This window comes from Phalacrocorax carbo, chromosome 14, assembly GCF_963921805.1.
Source record: "Phalacrocorax carbo chromosome 14, bPhaCar2.1, whole genome shotgun sequence".
NCBI classification, from domain to species: Eukaryota; Metazoa; Chordata; class Aves; order Suliformes; family Phalacrocoracidae; genus Phalacrocorax; species Phalacrocorax carbo.
The window spans coordinates 12,400,109-12,418,679 of record NC_087526.1 but is presented as its reverse complement, the minus strand read 5'-3'; positions in this window follow the sequence as shown (position 1 = coordinate 12,418,679).

Sequence of the window (18,571 nt, the reverse complement as noted above, 5' to 3'; positions counted from 1 at the left end):
TTTTCAAAAAAAACGTACACTGAGAAGCCATGGCTGTGCAGGACAATTGCTTAAGCCCTTGACAAAGGCCAAATCTTTGGTGACAGACCAAGATATCTTTGCATAATATCCATGTCTGTAGACAACCAGAGGCACCTTTAAATCCATTTTAAACTACCTTACTTCTGTGCTTTTTATCAGCTGTACAGGTGTCCCAGGATGGGCAAGAGCTATGAGCTGAGGGCAGCAAGAGAACCAGGACAAGTAGTCTTTTATGCCTGCCAGCTCCACCAGGTCTTTTTACTTGTAATGATGCTAATGACCTCTGTAAAGGAAATGAATGGTCTTCCATCATCATGTAAGGAGAGTTACAGATTTAGCCGTTGAACCCTTTGTGACCTTCACTGCAGTGCTGCTTGTCTGGGTAGGGTTTTCACCCTCCCTGCCTCCCACCATCAGTCTCCATGGGTGCAGAGATTCACCTAGTGGAGGAATTAAGCTAGATCCAGAGCAGGGCCTTGTCTTTACATGATCTGCAAATTTAAATGTGGGAAGGTTATATAGGACTAATAAACAGAAGTGGTCTATGTCTATCTGCAGTCTACAACAGCAGAGAGGGAATTCAAATTACACACTGATCTAATTCATCGATCTCTAATATAATGGATGTTATTTAAATATGCATTTACACTGCAGTCTTGAATGCAAAGAATTGCAAACTGAGTAGATCGCTGAAGCTTCATGTTTTCTAACTGATCAGCAGACCGAGCTTCATGTTTGCACGTTCAGTTTTGCATCCTATAAACCCCTGTCGTCAGTCCCATTTTCAGTCGTGTGATCCTCTGTGCACACAGCTATTAGCAGATGGAAATCTAGCAACCTGATCTGTAGGCCCAGTTGGGTAATCAAACATTTAATTGCTAACAATTATCCATTAATGCTTATAAATTAGGTTGCCAAACTACTTCTACAGACTACAAATATTTGCATCCAGACCTGTCTGCAAAAGTTAAAGGTGCATGTGAAAGGCTATACCACAATAAACAACGCTGCCATTTTCAGCTGGACTCTTCAGACTGAAACAAAGAAAGCAAATATTTGCTGCATCAGAAAAGTAACCAGAAAATTTTAAGTTGAACTTGAAGGAATCATGAAAATCTGGTCCTAAGTCAAATTCCAGGTTTGCTTGATTTCTCTCTCATTAAGACTCTTCCTCCTTTACCCTTCTGTCTTGCTTCTTCCTCTGGACTTCCTAGCACCTTGATTAAATATTTGCCTCAAACCTAGGAACATATATTAGTCCAGAGGGCTTATTTTGTTGTGAATTACTTCCTGGTATTAATCGTGATCTTTTTATGACCTGTCATGTGTTTAGGAATGCTTGTTTATTAAAATAAGGTATAACAGCATGATTTCAGGTAATACTTCAGAGGTGAACACATGCTTTCTACTCATACTCCTAACTAGGAGAGATTGTGACCCTCGCCAGTAAGAACAAACTATGTTGCTATGCAGAAAATGTAAACCTATTCTATAAACGGGTTCCAGGTCCCATCCTGTTAAGTAAGTTTTGCTATTTTATAATTGCTTGCTTTCTACTGTCTGGTTTATTAAAGCGAAGTGGTTATGATCTTGCCCATGTGACCTCTCTCTTTGCTCGCAAGGGAAATGTTGGAGTGGTATTGCAAGCATTGGGACTTCAAGGCTACATTTAAATTAGTAAATTCAAACATGTCTGGAAGCATTCCCAGGACCAGAACAAAACTGTTTATGCAGTCAACTGCAAAGATGTTCTCTGGCATGAATTTGGCCCATTCCAACTCCTTCTCTCGCTGAATGGCTCATGGACACAGCATGGCCAAGGAACCAGTCCCGGAGGCAGTGCACATGCTACTCACACTTCTTTGGAGGGTAAATGAGTTTACTAGCATAGATGCTGGCCATTGTCCACCAGCTGGCTTTGGTGCTTATTCCTGGGTGCATTTTATTTACCTGATGAGGCAGAGCCAGAATGCCTTGAACTTAGTACCCAGGCAAACAATTTTCTTTGCAGAATCACATTGATTTGAGGCAAATGTTGCACATGGCAGGGAACAGAATTAGCCACTATCATGCACAGTAAAAGGTGATGCATATGCAAAACTAGGCTCCCAGTCACAATCCTGGGTACATATCAGTTGGGTCTGAATGGTGCAAAAGCTGAGCGTAATAAAGACAGGGGAAGCAAGGCCCTAGGCTGAAAACTAATGTCTCTTGTTGCAGTATCAGGCTCAAACACTCTGCCAAGGAAATAGTGCCAGAGGAACTGTAGAAAGAAGAGGGTGTGACGGTTTAATGGGGTTTTAGTAAAAGATGATATATTTTTTTTAATTTGCCTGAGTGTTTTATTCTTTTTAAGTAACTCTGAAGGGATCATCTAATTCTATAGATAAGCCATGTATAGTCACCAGCCCAACACACTGTTGCCAAATTAATTGAAACGGCTGCTGAACTCAATACTTGCTTTTACTGAGAATGCAAGAAGTTGTTCGAGGACTACATACTTTCTCTCTTGCTCTTTTTCTCCCTCCCCTGGGGTCTCTCTCCCCTTTTTCATCTTTTTCTTCTCTTCCTTGATGCCCAAGATGGTTCCATTAGTCTTGCAAATATTAATTCTCAATGCAAACAGAATGTGTCAGGTACAGGAGGATGTAAATGGAAAATTAATTGAGGAGCAACGTGTAGACTCATGTTATACGACGTCCTCAGCATGCATACCGAAGCAGAAGCCAGTCATTGACTTGCTGCCCCTCAAAAACCCTCCCACACATGGAACACAAAGCTGGGCTGCTGGACACAGGCGACGTGCACACTAGCTTTTTAAACAGTACCTGATAATCAATTATTCTTCTTTTGTGTTTGTTGTTACAGGTTCACTGTTACATAGCAGGGCTGACTGCATAGCTAGAATGGAGCCATTGCCCTTCACTTGCTCAAGTCCTGACCCAAATACTGTCCCAGGAGAGCCATGAAGCAAGGCTTTTTCACGGTCCTCCTTGTAAGGCGATCAGTCCTGCAGTAAAGGTCAGACTGTCTTCAGCTGGAAAGTAGCTTTTAAGCTACTCTGGTCAGTAGCGGTCAAAAATATTAATGACCACTGTTTCTTGCTGTGCATAGATGGTTGTTGGTTTTGGAGCTGCTTGCTGATCTTTGACAATGCAGAGTACGTAAATTGATCAATGAATTTTACTGCTTTATCTGTTTCATAAATTGTCCACAGGTTATGATGCTGTTCTAATCATTTGCTACAGATGCTTTTTGAAAAAATAAATTTCTTGAACAGTTCATAGCAATTATTTGTGATCTATGTTATTTTGACTAGACTCTGTTGATGACAGTGGGGTTTTTTTGGCTCATTGATTAGGGGAGATTTAGATTTCTGAATTATTATATTTGTAGGTAAGAATTCAGAATTTGGTTTCAGTTAATAGACTTCCAGTCCAGAAGAGATAATAGTTCGCTCACTCTACTTCCTTGAACAGCACAGGCCAGAGGTTTCAGGCAGTTCTTTCCCCCCCCATACTTTGATGTGTGAGTACATTTGACAAAGCATTATCTCCTAGAAAATCAGTCTTTCCTTCCAAGAACTCTCCTGCTTTCAATAAAAAAAACGGATGTTCCCATGACTTCCCCCTCATTACAGTACAGTATTCCTGGGACAGTAATAGAAATAGCTGAGAATATGAGCAGAATTGGTAATGAATTTTCACACACCTTTTAATATTTTCCCAGCAAAAGTTTCAAAGTTATCAGCGGAGGTTTGGGCTGTTGCTGCTCATTTTTATCCAAACTCATTATACCTGGTTTAGTGACATCATCAGCCTAGACTCTTTCTCTGGTCAATGGAGAAAAATAAGCCATCCCAGGTGGATTGCCCTTTCCAAGGTTGGTCTCTCTACTGACTGCAATAGGAGGCTAGAAGAACCAGTGCACACCTTAAGTACCCAAACTAGATATTTACATTTAGGTGGGAAATATCCTGGCTCTACTTGCTCATCCTTAGGGTTGGTTCTTGGAGAGAATGGATGGGGCACAATGCTGGAATCACACAAGGAAATATATCACCCTTCCATCTCTAGTGATTCTTATTGGTCTTTTCTGGTAGCACAGAGATTTATTTTAGAGAAAATATCAGAATCAAGGTTTTTCCAATCCTGATGAAATCATGCTAACTCTATTTCTCAACCTTATCGTCAGCACGCTGAGTCTCTTTTTAGATACCAGGGAAAGAAAGAGGCCAGATCTTTGACATGCACAATATTAACTTTCTAAATCCTACTTTATTTCAGGATTTACTTGATTGGATAATTTCTATTTATTTTGGACACATTCTGAGATCATGTCTATAGAGATTTCTGGAGGAAAGTACAGCTGATAAAAAGGATTCTGTTTTTTTCTCTTAACCTTCCCCGATCACCACCGACAACAGTCTTCCTGAGATGGCTCTGCCTTCTTTCACATTTCCATTTTCTCTCTTCCCCTCAACACAGTTTATCTGCAGTCAGCAGCCTGCAAGCAGTGCTGTAAAGTCTTCCAGTAAATGTCTCATTTAAAGAGTGAAGAAGTCTGAATTAAATAGGGCAGGGACTCTTGCTGGCCCGAGTTAATGGAGATGTCTTTTAGCGAGATGTCAGCTCTAGGCAGTTCAGCTCTGCCAGCGCTGTGACAAAGCTTCCCCCCATGGTTTAACAGCGTATGAACAGTGATCCACTATGAGGGTGTGTGATGGCCTTTGGATTGGGCTGTGGCTCATTTTTAGCTGTTTTTTCTTAATTCAGGGCCACACCTTATGATCATATAAGTGAATGAGAACAGCAAGAAAACCAAATCCTGGAATCAGGACTGGCTGTCTTTGGCTCAAAGGCACACTAGAAACCCCATCGTCTTGGTCCAGCCTTGTTAATAAATTATGTTATATCCTGCAACCAGTGGAAAACATGGATGTGTCCACATGTTATCAATAGAAGACAACCTGACAAGCCTGGAATGTGAATTCTAATTGGTGTAACTGAAGCCAGAATTAAGTACGATGTCGTCCAGTAGCTGGAAATTTCATGATCATAATGGTGGCCCTCTACAATCTTTAGAGAAGAAGCATCTAGTAGCAGAAGATGATGTACTGGTACTGATGCATTGCAGTTGGAGCTCTTAAAAATCAGCACTGCTCTTGAAGCTTCCAAAATTGTGCCAACTTGTACTATGGAGCAATCATTAGGCTAATGAACAATTTTTCTTGGGTGGTATCTGCCATCAGTTGACAATTTCATAAATGGGAACATTTCAGAAGTGACAAAATTTCCATCCTTGATGGGAAAAAAAAAGTTAATTAAATCCAAGCTCTCTTTTCTGAAGTACACACTCTCAGAGCATCAGCCACACAAAAAGTTTCACTGCTAATGCTTCTGTTGGTGCTGCAAACCATCTTGTGTTTTCACATATACTTCCAAAACTAGAAGTTTCCTCATTTTGACAAAATGTGTTCCCTATATTTTTAGAGCCGGGTTAAAACTTCATTGCTGAGGAGAGGAGACAGGGCAGTCACACGGCCACTCCCCGCTACACGATGCAGAGCAAATATCAGAAGTGCTAAAGCTAATGGGGAAGCGACAGTGCCCTTTGCTTCCCTGCCCCTGCCCTCCACTTCTCCCTTCCTCCCTGTGTCTGACCTCTTGCACCAGGAAACTTGCCCGTGGTTTGCAGATTGTTCTGCTCCTATCCTGCCTGAGAAACAAACAAACAAACAGAAACTCCCATCTGTGCAGAGAAGAAACCATTAATATATAACCATGAGGATCAGAAAAAGTAGTGAGAGTGCAAACAAGGGCAAGAACATGTTTTCAGTGTGTTCAGGGTGGATTGCCCAACACTGAGGGAAGCAAAACACAAAAGTTACACTTCCGCCAGACAACATGAGTGACTTGTCAAAAAAAAGAGGTTTGAAGACTACACTTGCCTTGCCTCACCTGCCTCTCTCTTTTCCCCCAACCGCTCTGCTTTCGTCCAGTAAATAAGTTGCAATTAAATCTTCCTGAATAGGAAAGAAATGCTACATTTATCCATTTCTCAAAAAAAGTAATGTCAAATGAAAAATGAAAAATGAGGATGGCTTTGCAGAGCGCAAGCACAGAGGAGGAAGAGCTTCCCAAGCCTGGGCTGTACACAGGGGTGGCCACAGTTCACATCCCACCACCACCAAATGGTTCAGGACTTTTCACCTGGAGGTGATGGCTCACACTGCACTGAGCACTGGGCAAGGTAACGCCCGCCACCCTCCGCAGCAGGTTTCATCAGAGAAGCAGGACTAACCGACATCACCGCCCACCACCGTATTCCTGAAAAGAGTGGGATAATAATTCACAAAACTGAATAAAAGATTCCTGTGATGGGATAGCGATCCTGGAATAACAGAGTGCTTTTCCTGCTAGCAATATTCTCACATTTACTAAGAGAGCAGAAGCTGCGATATCTAATTCTGACTGCAAGTCTAGCATCTCCACCTCCTCTGTTAGTTACCGAGCATTTACTTTTCTATCAAGGCGGTAGCTGATTGTGATGTTAAACCAAACAGCCGAGACTGTCCTTGTGTCCTGAGGACATGCAATGAAGACTACAGCAGGGTTCGTGCTCCCTGGTTGAATTTGTTCTGTGTTACAACCCAGCAACATCCCATGCAGCTGATTGCTGCAGACACTCCTGGATGTTGAAACGGACCCAGTCTCCCCCTTGCATAATCTGTCTTTTCACTCCTCATCTTTTCCTGCCTGGTGGGTTATTTTATTTTTTTCTCAAATGGTCTCACTAGAATATACAGTGACCAATACTCTTTAGATCTATTAAAAAGGCTGTTGACATGGTTTATATCCTCACTTCCCATTTCAGACTACTTCAGGAGCCAATTTTATAAGACTGTCAGAGCAGTGTCCCACAAGTCACCAGGGTTCAAAGCTCCTTGAGATGGTCAGTCGGTCGTTCAGGAGTTGCATTAGCTTTCGCAGTTAGGGAAAAGATCACTATTACAGCAAGAAAGCCAGATTAAGACCTGACGCTTCTGCTTGAAGCTTGACCCAGCAACTTTGAAACCACTGACAAAGGCTCCTGACGTGCCTGCATAGGACCATCGCCTTTGCTCCTTGGCTCCAGCACCGCTTGCTCCAGTGCACACAGGAGGGTTTCACGGGGAACCAGCAGTAATGGAAACAACATAGCATCGTATTAACAGCACATATGCAAAACACTTTTTGCTATATTGTTCTGTTGGGCTGCTTTTACCATAGATTTAGTCTCTTCACCTTTGACATTGAAAATGTGTTTTAATTAACCCACTAGCAAAACATTAGACTGAGACAGTCTGATCATTTTAAACTTTATTTTCCTGAATAAAAACAATGCTGGCCAAATTTACTGTACACTGTCACCTTAATTACCTGTCTTAGACAATCCCTTTCCTACTCACTTGCAGTTTATCACAGTATAACACAAAAACTCTTCCTCTAAAAAAAACTTTAAATGCTTCTGAGATTCAAACCGTAGATTGCTTGTGCAGCTATAATCTTAAAAAACATCTGCTACATTTGTGTGGTAAAGGAAGTCTCTTTAGAATACAGCCTTTGATTTCTATAAAAGACAAATCAGGCCACATGTTTTTGTTTTGAATGCTTCTCATCACAAGAGGAAATTTTCTGCAGCTTGGAATTCTGAAGGCATGAAAAATGTATTTATTTTTTTAAACAAAGAGCATACATAAGAACATCAACAAAACTCCTCGGAAGTGTTAAAACCCATTCCTCTATCATCTTTAAAGAAACACTAAAACTGCCTGACCCACATTTTGATCTACCTTTCTGTCTTAAATTTATCTGGGTCATATCGTGCCCTTGATCCAGGCGTATAACTCCCACTGACGTCTCAGACCTTAGGAGGTTCACCCATTATTAGTTCTGAAGCTGCTAGTAGTCCAGACCAGCAGAAGATTAGGTTTCACTGGGCTTTTTTTTTATTTGTTTCAGAGACAGTGTGTTGATAGTAGCGCTTTGACAAACTGGGTTTGACATCAGTGTGAATTGAAGGTATGAATTGATGGTACCTTTTGGCCTAGTGAGTCCAGAACAGATTTTGGTTTTGCCTGACTCTGAAGTATCTATTTTTTAAGAAACTATTGAAAAATAAAAGCTTCTGGTTCTTCATGGAGAACCATGATTTAAAACTGCTTCGATGGTGCCCATTTCTTCTACCTACATTTCCTCTCTCTTCTTCACAGAGACACTAGAAATGCCTATGCCAATTGTTTTTCAAAACCAACCACACTTGGATCATCTTTTATACTTACCAACCACCCAAATGCTTCGCAGTCTGGCTCTCTTCTCTGCTCCTCCCCCCCCGCCCCCCCAACCCCGAGAATCTTGCAGCTAAAATGGCCCATTGTCCTTCAATCACTGAAAAACAAGGGTCAAATCCTGCCCAACGGGCTCTTACTTCTCAGCACAGAAGCACATGGCTTGACGCTTCCCTCGTTCAGGGCAAAACGAGTCTGCACCTTCCTGCTGCAAGCCCCGGGCAGGAAGGGAGCAGGGATGTGTTGCAGGAGCATGGCTCAGCTCCACGCAGCCAGTGAGATCAGGAGCACGTCTAGAATAGTGTAGCTCTAAAACACAGTTTCTATTGTCTTTCACTGATGGAAGATGAGTCAAATGAACAGCCAGTGTCTCCCCTTTGATGAGCTTCTGATTACCAAGATTACTTTTATTTTTGTGTGCTAGAAATATATTTTTGCTATCATTTGAAATGCGAAAGCCAGTGTTCTGCAAAATGAAGACACTGATACAGAAAAACAATTATGATTAAATTTTTAAAATTCAGATCACTAAGCTCTTAGCAAATCCCTTACATTTTTGGATGTCTGTCAAGCAGGTATGACTAAAAAGTGTCCTGCTGATAACAGCTGTGACCTGGAGCACATCCTTTTAAGTGATAACTGCTGTCAAAGTGAGGAGACAAGCAAGAAGGGCAAAAAGGCACTTCAGTTTTAGTAGCTTGCATAGCTCTCATATAATTTTTATTTTCACAGAGTGGAAATACTTCATTAACTGTCAATTATTTTTGTTTTGTGGAGGAATTGTTTTCAGTTCTCTCATTTTTCTTATAGTCACTCCATGTTAAGCAGGCTATCACTCATCCCAGGTTGTAATGCCAAAGAAGTTTCAAAACTCATATATACAAGCCCCTTTCAACCTTTGGTCTTGTTCAGCACTCACTGAAGTCAATACAAAGATACCAGTTACCTCTGGTCAGTTTAGGGTCCCCCTGTTTGTGTCCTGTACCTGTGGCTCTTCTTGCTGAGGCTCTAATCAGATTCAGCTCTAATAGTCTGTGAAATACAGTATCCTTCTAAAAGGATAGTAGACTCTGTTTCATCTGAAGATTTACTACAAAAGGGGATTATCATCCTTTTGCATGGGGAATGGAGAAAGCCCATGGAGATAAATTTTGAAAGGTAGGGAGGCTTTGTCATGCACTTGATCACACATGGCTCTGACAGAGGTATCAAGCCTTAAGCAGAGTCTACAATGGATCAGAGCTCTCCCTGAGCTCCCTCCACCTTATTTTCCCTCTAGAAATCCTTATCCAGTCAACAAACAAAGTTTCCCCACTCCACATTTCCTGTGCATTTGTAAGAGAGGGCACAGTGCAAATGCACGTTGGAGTCTCCTGGTAAATAATGGCAGATGTTTTTCATTACAGCAAAGGACCCTTTTGTGCAATTAGAGAGAGAGTTTTTAAAAAAATTGCACAGAATAACTGTATATTTACATAGTCATGAAATTGCTTTTCTGATAGAGAATCAGGTTTGCAAAACGCAGGGCATTTTTTTTCTGTAATCTTTTCTTCTTCTTGCTCTCAGATGCAGTATTCCTTGGAAACGACTGTCTCCTCTCCTTAGTACCCTCATCAGTATCATATATGGAAAAAAGGTCCTGGACTAGTTTTCATTCAAGCATTTGTCCAAAGTCTACAGGAATGCATGGAATGGTTCCTGGAGGATTCGGTCAGTTTTGGATTGGGTACCGAGCTCCGGGTGCAGTGCACACACTGAGTGTGCTCTGCCCTGCCAGGTTTCAGCTTTGATTAACGAATGTGCAATTTAACAAAGATTCGCTAAACATTTCAAGTGCAGCAGAGCTCATTTTTGACCAAAGTTTTCACTGTTTCACACAGTTTCTGTGGAAGCATACTGAAAAGTTGGGGCTTTACTTGAAGCTATGAGAGCTGGGGCGTACTCTGAGTTTAAAACCAAAATCTGTGAACAGAGGGGAAGCCACGCCCTGAACTGACTCTTGAGCTGAGTTTTGGAGTCATACAACTGCCTTCTCTCCTAATGTTTCCTACTCGGTTTCAATCCTTCCAGAAGTTCAAGTAATTCAGGAAGGTTCAAGCACGCATTTCACTTCTACTGAGGTTAATTTATTTATTAGTGATGTTAAAACAGCAAGTAATCAGGAATCTGCTTTGCTACGAGTCTAGATTACTTTCAAAAACTCTGTCCAGATTTGGGGAAAATTCATACACTCATTCACACCATATCATCGTAGGCTTTCAGCTCCTCTCTTCGGTTTTAACACTAAGTTATAACATATTTAGCCTTTTAAATATAAATAATCTTGTTTATCAACCGTAAAGCAAGTGCAGGTGAGGGTGTGTTGATGGTTTGGGTATCACTACTGGATTAGAAAGAGGGAGAAAGGTTTCTGCGGTCCCTCACATTGGATTAAGTCTGACCTTTGTCTCCTGCATTCAGAGATGGAGAGGACAAAAGCAGCTCTTTTCCAAAGAGCTCAGTTCCCAGTAGTACCCATTATAGCACCATGACTCAGCACCTAACATATGATCTCTGCCCCTGACACAAGCAGGGTGAAGAAAAAAAAGAAATATCCAATGACCCTTGGAGCAACATGTCTTGCTGACGGTTAATTTGCCAACAACCCTCTGTGGCTTTGTATATTAATTAAGTAGTAAATTAATTCATTAATGTTGCCGAGTCACAGAGAGCAGAACATACCTTCATTTCATAATGTCTAATTCCATTATCAACGAGCTATATTCAGCCCTCAGCTTACCTGTATGATACCATTGCTCGCTTCAACAGATGCCGCATGAAAACATCTAGGGACAGTTTTTGGCCTGATGCATTTCATTGTGCTACAGACAGCCATGGGGTTTTTTCATTCCTGTAAGTAAATTTTCCTTCAGAAGCTTGGCAAAGTAAAACCTCAGACACTTTTGGGCTCTTTGCCCAACTTGAGAACAAGGGGCACAAAAAATGGTTCATTTTTCTCACCAGCTACAAATTTGATTGACATGGAGGGCTGGTCCTATTAAGCTGAGATCTGGCCTGGGTTCAATGTATTTGGAAGCCTAGTTACAAAAGCATTAAAACAACTTTAACAGAGATTTTGTCAACCTATCAAAGACAAATCACGAGTGATTTCCCTGATGCCTCTGCTGAATTGGGTAAATTTCATTTATTGACTTCAAGCACTGCGTGCTGGTAATTTTTCTCTCTGCCTTTTCCTCCAGAGGAATTTGACATGATCAGATCTACTCTGATGTTTCATAATCACATTTCCTTTCCCCTTCCTCTCTCCTCCTTTGCAGGGTGCTTTGAGTGTCGATACCACGTAGGCAGTATGTGTACGCATCGGTATGTCGGAGACAAAAGATGGGCCGAATTCAGAAGTGTGTTTAACCAACACTAACTCAGCACAGCCTCCTTTGATCTAGCCTCCCCTGCACTTTCTTCAGCCTGTATCACATAGAGTCATTCAGAGTAGCAACTACAGGATTGCCCAGGTGGAACAAGCTATTAAACGTGGCTTTTATGGGGCCTGGAATGGACTAAACCCCTTCCACTTGATGCACTTGCAGCCTGATGCACTGCAAGTTCATGGATGGAGGAGGAAAAGTATGTGAGCTTAAATATAGCATAGAAGGGGGTGTATGTGTGTTGGTATATATGTCGCTTTCAGGCAATACTAATCAACTGGAGGAAACTTTCTTTTGGGGGAAAATCGACATTGTGTAGTTGGGGACGCTGGATTTCACTGCGTGTGCAATATGTCTGAGTAGGACCGTGCTAAGGATTCCCTGCAGCACCAGAGAGACTCCTACGGCCTCATCTGGGTTCAGAGTTTTCATTTTTATGCCATACTGATTTTTAATTTGCAAGGCACATGCTTTGCACTAATAATCAGAGAGACCCAGGCATGGGCTGCCAGGCTCACCTCTTGGGGGGGAAACCGTTGCAAGCACAAAAGTACCCCAATGTCCTTGCCTGGTTTGCAGGGGTAAAGCTGGGTGTGATTGACACAGCTTGACACATTCCTTGAAGTATGCGATCACATTTGCGAGGCTTTTGAATGAAACCCAGTGAGCCTCAGTGGATTCAACTCTGCAGTGGCACTGGTCCCAGAGTAGACCTCAGTGTGCAACTCAGCCTTGAAAGAAACGTCTTCCTGCACAATGCAGTGCAAATAAGTTTTTAAAGCCAGCAGCAGTCACTTATAATGACTCTATGAGCAGAAACAGACTGAGCTCCTCCCACACAGAGCCTTCCCAACTCCTTGTGCATGTGCAGAGCTGGCCTGGGGCTTCTCACCAGGGGAAACATGCAACGACAGAAGCAAAGGGCCAACAGGTTTAAAGTGCCCAGAGGCACCCCAGGGTGCAAACTGGTGCTGCCCCACTACAATGCTTTGTCACCAGGCCTGAAGCTCGGTCAACTGAAGTGTGGTGCTGCCTTGGATGTCCTGAAAGAGCATCCTTCTACATGCACCTTCCTTTCCCTTAGCCCGTGGGGCTGCATGAGGCTGTGGACAGCAGGGGACTGGTTGTCCTATGCAGCTGCTGTGGGCCGGTACCTGCTGTGGCTGTGCTTAGAGCAAGCCCAGCACACGTGTCCTTTGTTCTCTCCCCTTCCTGAAGAAGAAAGCCAAAGCTAAGCAAGATTTAAGCGATGTGCTCAAAGTCACACTGTGATTCAGTGATCAGCTGAGAAAGCAGACGTGCTGTGCTAGCCACTATTCCTGCTTCTTCCAAGTTAATGTGGATGGATTTATTCAACGCATATTTATTTCAGGGTTTCTTTTTCATGACATTTCCTCAATTTCTTGACTTACAGTTTTCATTATTGTGAAATTTGATTACAGAACCAGGCAAAATCGCAGAGCAAGGCATGTTTCCACCATGCAATTTCACTCCAAACTAGCCCCATTTCAGCCTGAGGACTGCATGGAGAGAGGATCGATTCTGAGTTTGCCAAGTGACATAATCAGAAAAAATATTCTGATCTTATTTGGATCCCACCGAGAATATTTCATACACTTGAAATGCCTGCTGATTTTTTCCTCCTCCTTTCCTGATGTCCCGTATAGTGAAATAGCATGGGAATGAGAGAGCACTGTTTCTGGATCCTTGATAATACGAGCTGCTTTGTCCTTCGCTTTCTGTTTCTTTCTCAGTACATGCCAGCACAGATATTCCCTGATCAGAGCAGGGTATGGAGGATACAGAGATTCTCACAATGTCAAAATGCAACATGCTGGCCTGGAGCAACTCTTCAATTTTTCACATTTATGTGACACTATGAAAGTAAGTAAGAGCCGTGATTTTATTTTGTGCCCTAGTAGCTAGAATTTACATAAACTTCTAGAGGTCTTGAAATCACAAATGCAAAATGTTGTGTATCATTAAAATAAATCACTGTCACAGATGCCTAAAACTTAAATAAAAGCTTTGTTTCTAGAATCAGTCTGCCTACTCATACAAATCAACCAACAGTCATTTTGCATTCAGTATTCTGTGGATCATATAAGTTACGTCAAACTCTATTTTTATTCTACAATATCACATTTAATATCACAGAATTACCTCCCTTAACTATGTTTAATTTGGCTTTATGTTTGTTTATTTTCTTTGTCATGTCATTTTTACTCTTGTTGTTAGTTTTGTTTGGCACTTGTATAATAACACTTTGGAAACATTAACTAATTAACCTTCCTAATACTCCTGGGAGGTACTGTAGGCTACCTAAGCCTTACACTGCCTCCACTTCATGATGAAATAAGCGGGAGTTGTCTGATTTGCATAAGGATGAAAAGAATATAATCTGAGCCAAGACTCAAATCTGGGGATCCTAGTTTGCATTTGTCCCTTTCCCTTTTATACTAGAACTATTTTACAACTCTCTGTTGGTTCAGATTAAGCAGGGGAATGGACAAACTAAGGGGTTGTGCCCCCTTCCCTAAGCTCCTTGTCACTTTGTACGGGTATTTAGGGCATCCCTAGCCAAACACACAGTGCTGCCGCCCGCGCCCAGCAGCATCACTGCTGCACAAGGATCAAAAGCTAACACTTGTGCAGCTGATCCTTTTAGCATCAGTGTTGTAGTAGAGCCTAGAACGCATAGGGCAGCAAGACCTTTTCTGGTGGATACTATGCAAACATCTATGAAAAATGGTCCTTATCTTCAACAGCTCACAAGCACCTCTGTAAATGCACCTTCTGGCTCAGTATTGAACCCGCTACTAACTGTTAAAGAGCTATCATTGAAGTACGGCTTGCCCAGAGAGAGAATTGGAAAAGCCGCCTCTCCAGAGGATGGCTGGAAGGGTAACTACCTTTGTAAGTTTATACCTGGGATGTGCAATAGATAGGCTAACATTATCAGAGGGAGGAGTAGGAACAGGGTTAGGTAAGTCAACTCAATCATAGGGGTGAAGGCTATCCCGCGATGCCAACTCCCGGGAAGCATAGTGGGAGGTATATGCCTCAGGAAGGAGGAGGGATCGTTTGTGCAACAGAAAGTGGAAGAAGCAGTAGAAGTGGGAACCCAGTGAAGGCCCTCCGATGCCTCAGGCACCCTGTGCCTTGCCCTGGGGGCTGTGTGTCTCAGAGCAGTGGTGTGGCTGCAGGAGCAGGGAGTTCTGGGCACTGGGTGGAGGGTTGGGAGGGCTAAGTCCTTTGTAGAAAAGCAGCCTGTGTGTAGGGACTGCTCAGCCTTATAAGAGGGAGAAGGAAATGCATGGCCAGCTGTGCTAAGGGAGCCAGTCGCACCCCAAGTTGCATGCTTAGGCAGCTCTTCACTTCCAACCAAGCTAATTCCACTGCAGGTTTCGCTCCGTGGGATGAACATGTCCTCCCTCTTTTGCAAAATCTTCCAGTGAACTTGTGTGTGAACATGCATAAACATTTCAGGAGCACCCCTTAGCTGCCAAATCCTTGGGTTTGATGATCCTCCTACATTTACCTTTGTACTTATGGTATTACAAACCAGTCAGTGAGAAATGTGAGTGCTCTTGTGCACAGCAGCACAGGTTCCTGTGCAGGGTCTCTTAGAGCATAGCTGAAAGCAGAAAGGCTGAGACGAGCAACAGCATGGATTCAACACGTTGCCCCCAGCATTATAACTGTGGTGGACTGGATAGCCATGCCTATCCAGCAATGAATCATGTCAATAACCTTGTGCATGCTCGAACACTGCTGCCTCATGTGCCGGCACGTACTTCTTACGTTCATGACTGTTTGAATTGCACTGGGAAGAGTGCAGCATGCTGCCCGTTCACTGCTGCAATGCCACTGCCAGGTCTCAGCTCAGCAGGCCCCAGCTCCTCAAACTGGAGTCATTTCTGCATGGGAAGAGTGTTATCAGACTGTTCGCTGTGCCCGCCTTTTCCGAAGAGGAGGAAAGGAGGAAGGTGGATGGGGATCACAGGGGACAAAAAGGGTTTTGATGGAATGCACACATGTGTAGAAGTGGAATACACAGCTGTATAACGGAAAAGCACAGTTTGAAATGTTTGTGAAATAGGCCGGCGCTGGGCTGAAATGTCAGCACTTCTCTCCTTTTTATGTGGTGGTAGAATAAGATTAAATTCCCTTTAAATGCCGTAGTGGCTTCTGCCTTATTAGAATCATCTCTCATAACATTTTTAGAGTATTGTGTGGAATCCACTTAAACGAATCCCCATGAAATGAAGAGAGCTGTTAGAATAATCTGGCTGTTGTGCAGTACGCTCTGCCTTGCACAGCAAGGTTTTGCTGTGTGCTTGCAGAGGGAAAGCAGGCACCAGCTTCCCAGCTATTCATATTTAAGCATCTCAAAAGGCACTGACGTACTTGCAACAATATTGTATCATACTGGTATTTGAGCAGGGAGAGAAAGGGTTTTGAATAATTAAAATCAATTAAAAGGCTAAAGGAGAGGGATTCTTCTTGTCTTCTGAGAACACTTTACAGCAGTGGGTAAATGTTTTCTTGCCTTTCCCAAGAATTATCTCTCTCAAACACACCTACCCACACAGAGTCTTGTGCAGCCACAGTCTCTTCTGGTTTAGATTTTAGAAGATCTCAAGGTCGGTTATGCGAGCGCTTAGCACCCGCGGCCGAAGCCCCGCACGCAGCCCAGATGGTGGGTTCCCGAGGAAGTCGGCTCCAGCTGCCACAACCCGGGCACTGCTGAAGTCCAAAATCTGCTCTCACAAGTGTGTGCATTAAAATCCTTCTGGAAATACCTAGCTGCTAGCTGAGTTGGGCTGAAAGTGCCAAAAAAAAGAAAAAAATAGAAAGAAATCCTAATGCCTTAGTTGAACAAAAAATGACAGTGCTTTCTGTGTGTGTGTGTGTGTGTGTGTGTGTGTCTGGTTTAGATTCACAAGCTGGGAGCAGCATGGTTCAAGAGCACTTTCATCTCGCCAAGCTGTAGTTTAGGAGATTAAGGTCTATCATCTTGGGAAAAAATAAAACCAGCAAACCCAACTAGGCCCTGGATCTGCTCAATCAGCTGATGTCTCCTCTGACTCAGGGCATCTCCACCTGAACGCCCACTGATCGCTGCTGTTCCTGGTAATGATGCAGCCCTGTGAAGCAACAACGTGCGGATTGCATTATCTTCTGATGAGGTGGCACCCTGAGCAATGATGCAAACAGGGTAAGCCCTGAGAAGCTCTCTGCCTCTTCATCACCCTTTACACACTCCTCTCCCTGCTACATCCCCCTGCCTCTCCTGACAGCCCCAACTGCTTCGTTCTCTCTGCCGCCTCATTCAGAAAACCCCATCACTTCCCATAGCATGAAACCCCTGTAACAGAAAGGAATGAATTACCGGCTGACACATGCCCTGTGATAAAACAACAGCTTGCGAACAAATATATAAAGAAGCTTTTGGGTTTGGGTTGGCTTCAGAATATATCAGTTTATTTCTGCTGTGATTTGGGGAGTACAAACATCTTTACATTAGCAAACAGCACACGATCTGTACCACAGCGAGGAATGTGCGTGGCTTTTTGAAAGGCCAGCTCCTACCTTGGCACTGCCCCAGGAGGGAAGAACAGTCTTGTCTGATCATACTTATTCCCCAGAAGATTATTATAAAGGTTTAATAGTTATCTTAGCCTTTAATAGCTCTTGTTGCCCATCAGTGCCCTCTTGCCTCCTTCCCCACTTCAGTGACTAAATGGTTTAATTGAAATAATGGAAATATTTTTAAAAAACACATTGAACAAAAGAACACCTTTGCTTTTGGGTAAAAATGTTTAAAACTTGAGCTCTCTGTGGTTTTCATGGGGGAAAAAATCTGTTTGCCATTTTTTCCCCCAGCTGAAATGATATAAATTTGAAAATATGTATAAATAGAGAGAGAAAAGCACTGAAGTACGTTCCAGATGACATGGTGTCTGGAAGGGAAAGCTCCTATGCGGCCCAGTGGGCAGTGGGGTGCCAGTGCTGGTCTCCGTGGGAAGGAGGGGAGGACAGACCTAAGCCGAGGATTCAGGCTCAGGCTGACTCAGAGGACTGGAAACAAATTCATCCGCTTCTGCCCATGAGCCTGGCAAGAGCCAGAATTCTATACAGGACACCGAGAGCCATCACAACAGAGGACAGGTCAGGACAACCAGTATAAATCCATCTTAAAAAGGTGGCAAGAACATTTTCTGGACTCCCTATTTAAGAAAACCTTTTAGCACATCATCCAGAATTGCCCCTGTGTTCTTGGTTTTTTTAGAAAAGCTTATGCACTCTTTTCTCCCTAACACTCTTATCTCAGCTCCCTTTAGAAAGCACGGACAATGCCACCTCCCTCCTCGCTAGGTTCCTGGATAGCAACAGCATTGAGTAGTTTTCTGTGTTTCAGATGTGTTTCAAACATGGGACAATTGCCAGGATTTCATTAAGTGAACAACATGTGAATGTAACCACATATAGTACTGCTTACATCCATACAGTGCAGAGCGCCTTTGCATGAAAGCAGATGTTATGGAAACAGCCCAAGTCAAATAAGCAAGGGAAGATTACCTCCATAATGAGCTAAAAATTAGTTCTGCACCCTCTTAAAGGGAACACAAAAAAAAAAAAAAAAAGGAAAACCCGTATGTTTTTGTAAAATAAACAGAGTGTAAGTGGCACAGACACGCGGGCAGGTATCAGCAGGTCAGCAGGTGTAAAGCATTTGCTCTCTCCGTATCCCATATATAAACGTTTTAAAGATAAATTCAGATGCAAGCCT